Raw genomic sequence first — 8,852 nt, forward strand, 5'->3', positions numbered from 1 at the left:
TATCCTGCCTGTCAAATCCCGTCTCTCTCTCTCCCTTTAGCGAGGCTCTTGGTGATGAAATGTCTCTGCGTCGTTTTCTGGCGAGCCGTCTAGGTATGGTCCACCTTCACCTTATTTCCTGGATGTTTTGTGGGCATCTCCATTTAGGTCGGAGCCCTATGATTTACGAGTGGCCGCCATCCGGGTATTCATAAATCTGTTCCTGCTCGGCTTTTTCTGAGAAATCGGATGAGGTCAGTTAGCAACGGCCACTGACTGAGACAACCAGCCTAGACAGCGCATAGAGCATAGAGTTGTAGGGCTGGAAGGGACCCTGGAAGTCTTCTAGGTCCCAGCTCTGTGCTCAAGCAGGAAACCTATCCCATTTCAGACAAATGGCTGTCCAATCTCTTCTTGAAAAACTCCAGTGAAAGAGCAATTCTGGAGGTTTTGTTCCACTGTTTAATTGTTCTCACTGTCAGGACATTTCTCCTTAGTTCCTGGTTGGATCTGTCTTTCATAGTCTTCCACCCAATACTTCTTCTTCAGAATAGAATACAGAATAACAGAGATGGAAGGGACCTTGGAGGTCTTCTAGTCCAACCCCCTGCTCAAGCAAGAGACTCTATACCATTTCAGACAGGTGGCTATCCAGTCTTTTCTTAAAAACTTCCAGTGACGGAGCGTCCATAACTTCTGGAGGCAAGGAGTTCCACTGAGTAATAGTTCTCACTGTTAGGAAGTTTCTCCTTAGTTCCAGGTTGTTTCTCTCCTTGATGAGTTTCCATCCGTGGCTTCTTGTCCTGCCTTCTGGTGCTTTGGAGAATAGGTGGACCCCCTCTGTGTTAGGAGGAAGCAAGGCTTGCTTGTAGCCCTGATGATACCACTGGTTGGATACGGAAACATCTGCAAGAAAACCATTAAGCTAGGAGAGCACAAAGGACCCCACAGTCCTCCCCCCCCTCTATTCTTTTTGTTATGCTGGACATGTCTAGACCCCTCATCTATAAATGAAACCATAAATGAAGAATGTGGTGGAACATCAGATCTTGTTAGCCTACTTACCACAACCCTCCTCAATATGGCTGCTGTCCAAATGTTTGGATTTCAGGCCATAGACTAGACTAGACTAGACTAGAATAAAGTAGAAGAGAAGAGAATAAGGAAGAGAAGAGAAGAGAAGAGAAGAGAAGAGAAGAGAAGAGAAGAGAAGAGAAGAGAAGAGAAGAGAAGAGAAGAGAAGAGAAGAAGGACTAGACTAGACTAGACTAGACTAGACTAGACTAGACTAGACTAGACTAGACTAGACTAGACTAGACTAGACTAGACTAGACTAGAATAGAAACTTTATTTGGCCAAGTCTGATTGGACACATAAGGAATTTGTCTTTGGTGCAGTGTACATAAAAAGACAAGATACATTCATCAAGAATCATGAGGTACAACACTTAATGATAGTCATAGGATGCAAATAAGCAATCAAATCATATTAGGAAATAGTCAATATAAATAGTAAGGATACCAGCAACAAAGTTACAATCATGCAGTCATAAGTGGAAGGAGATTCGTGATCGGAATGATGGGAAGATTAATAGTAGTGCAGACTTAGTGAATAATTTGACAGTGTTGAGGGAATTATTTGTTTAGCAGAGTGATGGCCTTCTGGAAAAAACTCTCCTTGCGTCTAGTTGTTCTGGTGTGCAGTGCTCTGTAGCATCGTTTTGAGGGTAGGAGTTGTAACAGTTTATGTCCAGGATGCGAGGGGTCTGTAGACATTTTCACAGCCTTCTTTTTGACTCATGCAGTATACAGGTATATACTGTACAATAATATACAATATATTGTATATATTATATACAATATTATATACAATAACCTAACCAACACGGCTGTTGCTGATGATTCCAAGCACTGAAACCAACACAACTGGATATTTGGGTGCCTAGAACCAGAAAGGTTGATCACCTTGTTTTGATAATGCTCAGGGTTGTTCCGACTCTGGTTGAACCCAGGCTTGCTACCCAGATAGAGGGTATCCTAAACCTTCGAGGACTCCAAAACCCATTCTGGATGGCCCTGTCCTTTCAGTTTTTCCTCTTCTCCGGATCTTCCCAAGAAGAACTAGTAGATGTAGTAGACTTTTTTAATATATATATATATATAAAGAATGAGAAGATACATGCAATCTTGAGCTGCGGTTTTCTACTTTCTCCTTTATGGAGGGAAACAGGAAGACAAAAGATCAGAAAAGTTGAGAAGGGGAAAGAGAAAAAGAAGGAATGGTGAAGATAGAGGAGGAGGAGATAAAGAGGAGGAGGAGGAGATAAAGAGGGGAAGGGGAGGAAGAGAAGATGAAAAGGAAGGAGGAGAATACTTTACCTGACTCTGTGGTCTCTTCCCATAATCCTAAAAGTTTTATCCAAAAACTTTCTACTATTGACCTCACCCCATTCCTAAGGGGCATGCATAAGCGCACAAACGTGCCTACCGTTCCTGTCCTATTGGGTTTCTTTTCTTTTCTTCTTCCTATATATATGCTTATACCTCCTTATATTTGCTCATATATGTGTTTATATACTATATAATCTTTTGTATGATACCTACATATATTGTTGTGACAAAATAAAATAAATAAATAAATTAATTAAAAAAAAGAGAAGGGGAAGGAGCTTATCCCCCCCCCCAAACTCCCAATTCTCCTCTCCTTGTCCAACAATACTACGACCTCCCCACATCCCTTCTCCACCCCCTTGATTGCTCAGCAGCCTAACGGAGGGACCCAGCCCGGGAGGAAGGCAGCAGCCAGCCAGGAGTTAAATTGCTTCCCCGTGCAATTGTGTCATCCCTCTGGGGACCCCTTCCTCATTTTTGCCAGCCAGCTGCCGAAGGAGGAAGGGAGGAATAGCTTCTCATTCAGCCGCACTCGGCTTCCGAAGCCACAGCAGACAGCTGTGCTCTCCTCTCGTGGCCCTGCAGATGGATGGGAAACAGGATGGCTCTGTGTGTTTGTGTCTGTGTGTCTGCCTGAGAGAGCTCTGGGTTTGTATCCCTGGTTGTGTGTGTGTGTGTGTGTGTGTCGGGGGGGTCTGACATCTCCTAGTCTAGTCCATCAGCGGAGCATCCCTTCTAAGCAATTGGGCAAGCAAATTCTTGATGTTGAGCTGTGTGTGGCACTTTAATTGGTAACACAACATCAGCTGGGTGCTTCGTTGTGCCATGGACATGGGTGTGTGTGTGTGTGTGTGTGTGTGTGTGTGTGTGTGTGTGAAGTCGCTGGATTCCAGGCACTATTCAGGCTTCTTTTCATCCGCTACAATCACTCAGTCAGAACAGAGGTGAAAGAAACCTTGGAGGTCTTCTAAGTCCAACCAGGTGTTCGAGCAGGAGACCCCAGAGCATTTCAGACAGGTGGCTGTCCAGTCTCTTCTTGAAAACCTCCAGTGATGGAGCGCCCACAACTTCTGGTGGCAGGCTGTTCCACTGGTTAACGGTCCTTACTGTTAGGAAGTTTCTCCTTAATTCCACGTTGCTTCTCTCCTCGATTAGCTTTCATCATTTCTTGTTTTGCCTTTTGGTGCTTTTGGGAAATAAGTTGACCCTCTTCCTCTTCTTTGTGGCAGCCCCTCAAATACTGGAAGATTGCTCTCATGTGTCCCCCCCCCCGCCCCCCCCCCCAGTCCTCCTTTCCTCTAGACTGGCCAAACCCAAATCCTGCAACTGTTCTTCACATGTTTCTGTCTCCAGGCCTTTAGTTCTTCTTCTTCTGTCGTCTCACGCTCTTAAGTCCACATCCAAAGGCTTTGACTTCACCATTTCTGGAGTCCTCGGTTTGCAACCGTCGTGTTTAGTGAGCGTTTGCAGTTGCAATGAAAAAAGTGTGTCTCAGAACCAGTCCTCGCACTTACGACTGTGGCAGTCACATGATCCAAACTGAGGCACTTGGAAACTGTGTCCATTTATGACGGTTGCAGCTGCCCCACCCAGTTCACGTAATCGTTGTTTGCGACCTTCCCAGCCAGCTTCCGACAGGCCAAAGCGGAAGCCAGATTCAATTAATGGCCGTGGGATTCAAGTCCTCAAGTTACAATTCATTCAGTCACAACGGCACTGAAAAATGGCCGTTTTTCGCCCTCACGATCATTTTAGCATCCCTGTGATCACATGATCAAGATTATTCAGACACTCGGCAACTGACTCGTATTTATGACGGTTGCAGTATCCCAGGGTCATGTTTTGCGGCCAAGTCAACGGGAGAGCCGGGTTCTCTTAACAACCGTGTGGCTCACTTAACAGCTGCAGTGAGTCACCGTGGCAAGCAAGGCCGTAAAATGGGGCAAACCCCACTTTACAAATGTTTCCCTTAGCAACGGAAATGTGGGGCTCCCTTGTGGTCGTAAGTCAAGGACTACCTGCCAGGGCTTTGAGCTGTGCAATAGTGAAGTATTTCTCCGCTATTCCCTAAAAACACCATCCAATTTCTCTGCTTCCCAGAAGAGCCTCCCTCTCCCAGGGAAAAAGCAGCTGCTTTCACGATCTTTTCCCTTTTCCCGAGCCGGTTCCTTAACGCGGCTCCATTTTTCTTCCCTTTGCAACCAACCCCCCCCCCCAAAAGATGTTGGTCTGCTTACGTATTTTCTTCCAACTCATTCCAAAACTCGGCCGGGATCAATGTATATATCACCATGGCGACCGGCTCTCGATAAGTCTCAACTTAATGCCATTATCGCGATGTGTTGTTGATAGGGTTATCTTAGGGTAGTTAAGATATTAATTGATAGTCCTATCCAGGGTTGAAATGTAAAATTTGTTACTACCGGTTCTGTAGGGGTGGCTTGGTGGTGGTGGGGGTAATGTGACTGGGTGGGCATGGCCAACTTTTTTTTTTTTTACTTTTAAAATAATTTTTTCTACAGCCTCTTCGGCTGAAGAGGTTGTAAAAAATGCTTTTTTTTTTAATTAAAAAAGTTTTATTTTAACATTCATATCCAATAACATATTTAATGTACCATCATATACAATTAATCGGACCTGCCCGGTCACCACCCCCTTCCTTTAACTCTCTTCCCTTCTCTACCTTCTTCTACTTTCCACAACCATCCTCCCCCTCTCTTATCTACCTCCTCTCCTCCTTCCTCCTACTCCTTTCTTCTCCCTCTTCTATCCCTCTTCCTTCCTTTCCTCTTCCTCCTCTTCTCTTTCCTACCTCCTTCTCTCTTCTACTTCCTTCTTTCCCATCATTCTGAAGTGGTAGCCAGGCAGCTCCGATCTTACATTAATTATACATCTTCTATTATCTTTGTACATTAACCATCAATCCATTTTCTACCCTCATCCCCCCCTCCCTTCCCCTTCCTCCCCCACCCCCCGGGACTTCCCAGAACCGAATACAGGGTATAAAACTAACAACAAAAATTAAAATATAACACAAATCATAATCCATAGTCACTCCTTAAAACCTCAACTCCCCTTCCAGAAACAAAGAAAATACATTTCTTCCAATCCATTATATATCAGACCATTCCACTCCTAGAGTTCTCAGAAATTTCCGATTGAGTTAGTGTTTGTTCTTGAATAAAGTACATAGTAAAAAAATGCTTTTAAAAGGCTCTGATGATCCCAGCTGAGCTGCGCGATCATCAGAGGCTTTTTTTTTTTTACTTTTAAAAGCATTTTTTCGGCCGAAGAAAAAATGCTTTTAAAAGTAAAAACAAAAACCCTTTGATGATCGCGTGGCTCAGCTGGGCATGGGGGTGGGGGCAGGGATTTCTGCTACCGGTTCTCCGAACCACCCGCCGCCATTGCTACCGGATCACGTGATCCGGTTCGAACCGGGAGCATTTTATCCCTGGTCCTATCTTAATCCATTCTCTCCAGCAGTCATCTGGAGGTAGATGGCAGAATAAACGCCCCTGCCAAGATTTCACAGCCCAGGAGAAAAATAAATAATTTTGGCTAACTTCTCCAGCTAGAATCTCCTGAACCTGATCCTGGGTTCAAGAGGAGCGAGTCTTTGGGCCTTCATTCACCCATAGAAACCTCTCTCCCCACCGAAAACACAAGAGAGGGAAGGATAGGAGAGAGAGATTTTCTGACACTGCTAGGAAAAGGGGGCCACTTAACGACCCCAGTCAAGTTTTTCTGCCTTTCTCCTTCAAGAAACCTAACACCAGTTGGAGAGAGAGAACACTGATATCCCCCTTGCCTTACAGAGGACTAGACACTTGAAACCCATTGAAGCCCTTTGAAGGAAGAGCTGGGCCCTGGTCCGTTCTGCAAGGATGGGGAATGCCAAGCCTGTACAGAACGGAGTGGGGGAAGGGACCTTGGAGGTCTTCTAGTCCCCCTGCTCAGGCAGGCAGCCAGTCTGGCCTTCCATCCCCTTTCTGACTTTCCTGCGGAGTCGGGAGCGGAAAGGTGGGAATCCTTGGTGGGGTGGAGGTGTGGGTGTTGGGGACCTTCCTGCCCCACTGCGTGGCCATTCCGGCCCATCAGGGTCTTGGCAGCCCTTCCCCTCCCCTCGGATGCCAGACCCAAGGCGCAGCAGAAACCAGGCGCGCCTCTGTTGTGCAAGAGCCAGCCCGCCCTGCAAGCCAGAAGAATGCGCTCCTTGGGGGAGGAAGCCATGGGACTCGTCCCCCCCCCCCGGCCGCCTTCCCCCCTCCTCGCAGCCTGGCACGTCTCTCCTCCTTTGGGCTGCCTCTTCCAGGCAGAACTTTGCCGAAGCCGCCTGTCTCCAGCCGGCCCTCACCGCCTCCCTCGGCTTCCCCATTCCCAGCAATCCGCTTGCACAAGAGGACAGGATGAGGGCGAGGCTGAGAAAGGGAGGGGAGGAGAGGGGGGGCACCAGAGAAAGAAAAATGAGCCCTTTCTTTACTCTTTGCAAGGAGAAAAAGAATTGGGGGGGGGGTTGTGCAATGTTCACTAGACCGGCTCCCCGCCAGGATGCAAGACTCGGGAGGGGAAAACGGGGAGTCTTGTCTTGTTCTTTCTTTCTTTCTTTCTTTCTTTCTTTCTTTCTTTCTTTCTTTCTTTCTTTCTTTCTTTCTTTCTTTCTCTCTCTCTCTCTCTTCTCTCTTCCTTCTCTTTCTTTTCTTCTTCCTTCCGTCTCTTCCCTTTCTTTCTTTCTTCTTTCCTTCCTTCCTTCTTTCTTTCCTTCTCTTCCCTTCCTTCCTTCCTTCCTCCCTCCCTCCCTTCTTTCTTTCCTTCCTTCCCTTTTCTTTCTTTCGTTCTTTCTTTCTTTCCTTTCTTTTTTCTTTCCCTTCCTTCCTTTCCCCTCCCTTTCTTCTCCCCTCCCCTCCCGTCCGCCCTCCCTCCCTCCCTTCCTCTAAATCTAAGTTGCCAACCTTTTGACAACTACTAGGGAGCAAATTGAAAATGCTGCTGCCCACTCGAGGCAATTAGGTGTACTGCCGCCCAACCTTGGAAGCCGAGGGCATTATTGTCACACCCTAGATCCACAAACTGGTACAGAACAAAATCAAGAAGAGTTGACTTCGAGTTTCTTTCTCGTGCTCCCTTCAGTCTGTGGGACGTGCAGCTTCTTCCTTTGCCCCCTTTCCTCATTTCTCCCTCAAGGTCAGCCCTGAAGCCCTTATATGGTGATAAAGAATATGTCAATGCATGAAATAATGCAAAGATACCCTCACCTCTAATCTTGACCCCAAGGGGCCCAGATGGCAAAAAGCAAGGTGCTTGAAATGGTATGTAGGAAAGACAGGAGGAAGAGATGCAGCCTACGGAATGGTTAGATAAGAGACAGCATAACCCAGATTTGCACAATGGGCAGAGAAAGAGGCTCAGAAGAGACCCTCCCTAGTTTCTTAGGTTGTAAAAGGGACAGTGGGAGATTTGTACCTTCAGACTTGCAAGGTTCTGTTAACGTAGCTTTAGAGAACAGTCAGATAAGAGAGGACAAAGCCAGAGTTGTACAATGGGTGGAGAAAGAAGCTCAGAAGAGACCCTCCCTAGTTTCTTAGGCTGTAAAAGGAACAGTGGGAGAATTGTGCTTTCAGATTTGCAAGGTTCTGTTAACGTAGCTTTAGAGAACAGTCAGATAAGAGACAGCGAAGCCCAGAGCTGCATAATGGGTAAAGAAAGAGGCTCAGAAAGGAACCCTCCCTAGTTTCTCAGGTTGTAAAGGAGACAGGAGGAGAATTCTGCTTTCAGATTTGCCAGATTCTCTTAATGTACCCTTACAATAAAGTTGAATTCACTTTATCTAGTCATTCTTCTCGCCTTGTCTATTTGGGAGGTCCAACACAGCTTCACAGGATGCTGCTGGACTCCCAACCCCCAAACACGCAGGATGGGGGGGGTGTGACTTTCTGCAGCCCCACCTCGCTCTTTGAAGAAGTATTTCTGACGTTCGTCATCTCAGGCCTGGCAGTAAATGATGCGGTAGGTGAGCAGGGAGTTAGATGGAAACGGAGGGCGGGCAGAAAGGAAGCGCAGCAAAGAATGGGAGGAAGTGATCTCCCAGGGCCAGGCATCCGAGGCGAGAAACCGACCGAGGAGATGCAGGATGCAGATGGTGAGGAACAGGGCTCGGCTTCCCCGCCCAGGCAAGGAAGGAGATGAAGAGGAAGACCGAGAGCCAAAATCCCCGTTGCTGGATCTTGAAAACAGAACCTACCTACCACTCCCGTCCCTTGCGTGGGTGCAGTAAAATTTGAGGGGTGATTTCAAAGTTTGCTTATTCTGTTCAAGTATCATTTGAGACGCCAACCTGGCTGGAGCTCTCTGCCAATCAAAAGAAATTTACCTGCCATCGTGTTTTCCCCTGACTGGCTAGTATGCGTTATTGCACAAAAGTAAAAAAGTTAAGGTTGCATGTTATTACTTTATTCCACTGCGCCAAAAATAGCCAGAATAACA

Source organism: Ahaetulla prasina, chromosome 16 (genome assembly GCF_028640845.1).
Source record: "Ahaetulla prasina isolate Xishuangbanna chromosome 16, ASM2864084v1, whole genome shotgun sequence".
Classification (NCBI taxonomy): domain Eukaryota; kingdom Metazoa; phylum Chordata; class Lepidosauria; order Squamata; family Colubridae; genus Ahaetulla; species Ahaetulla prasina.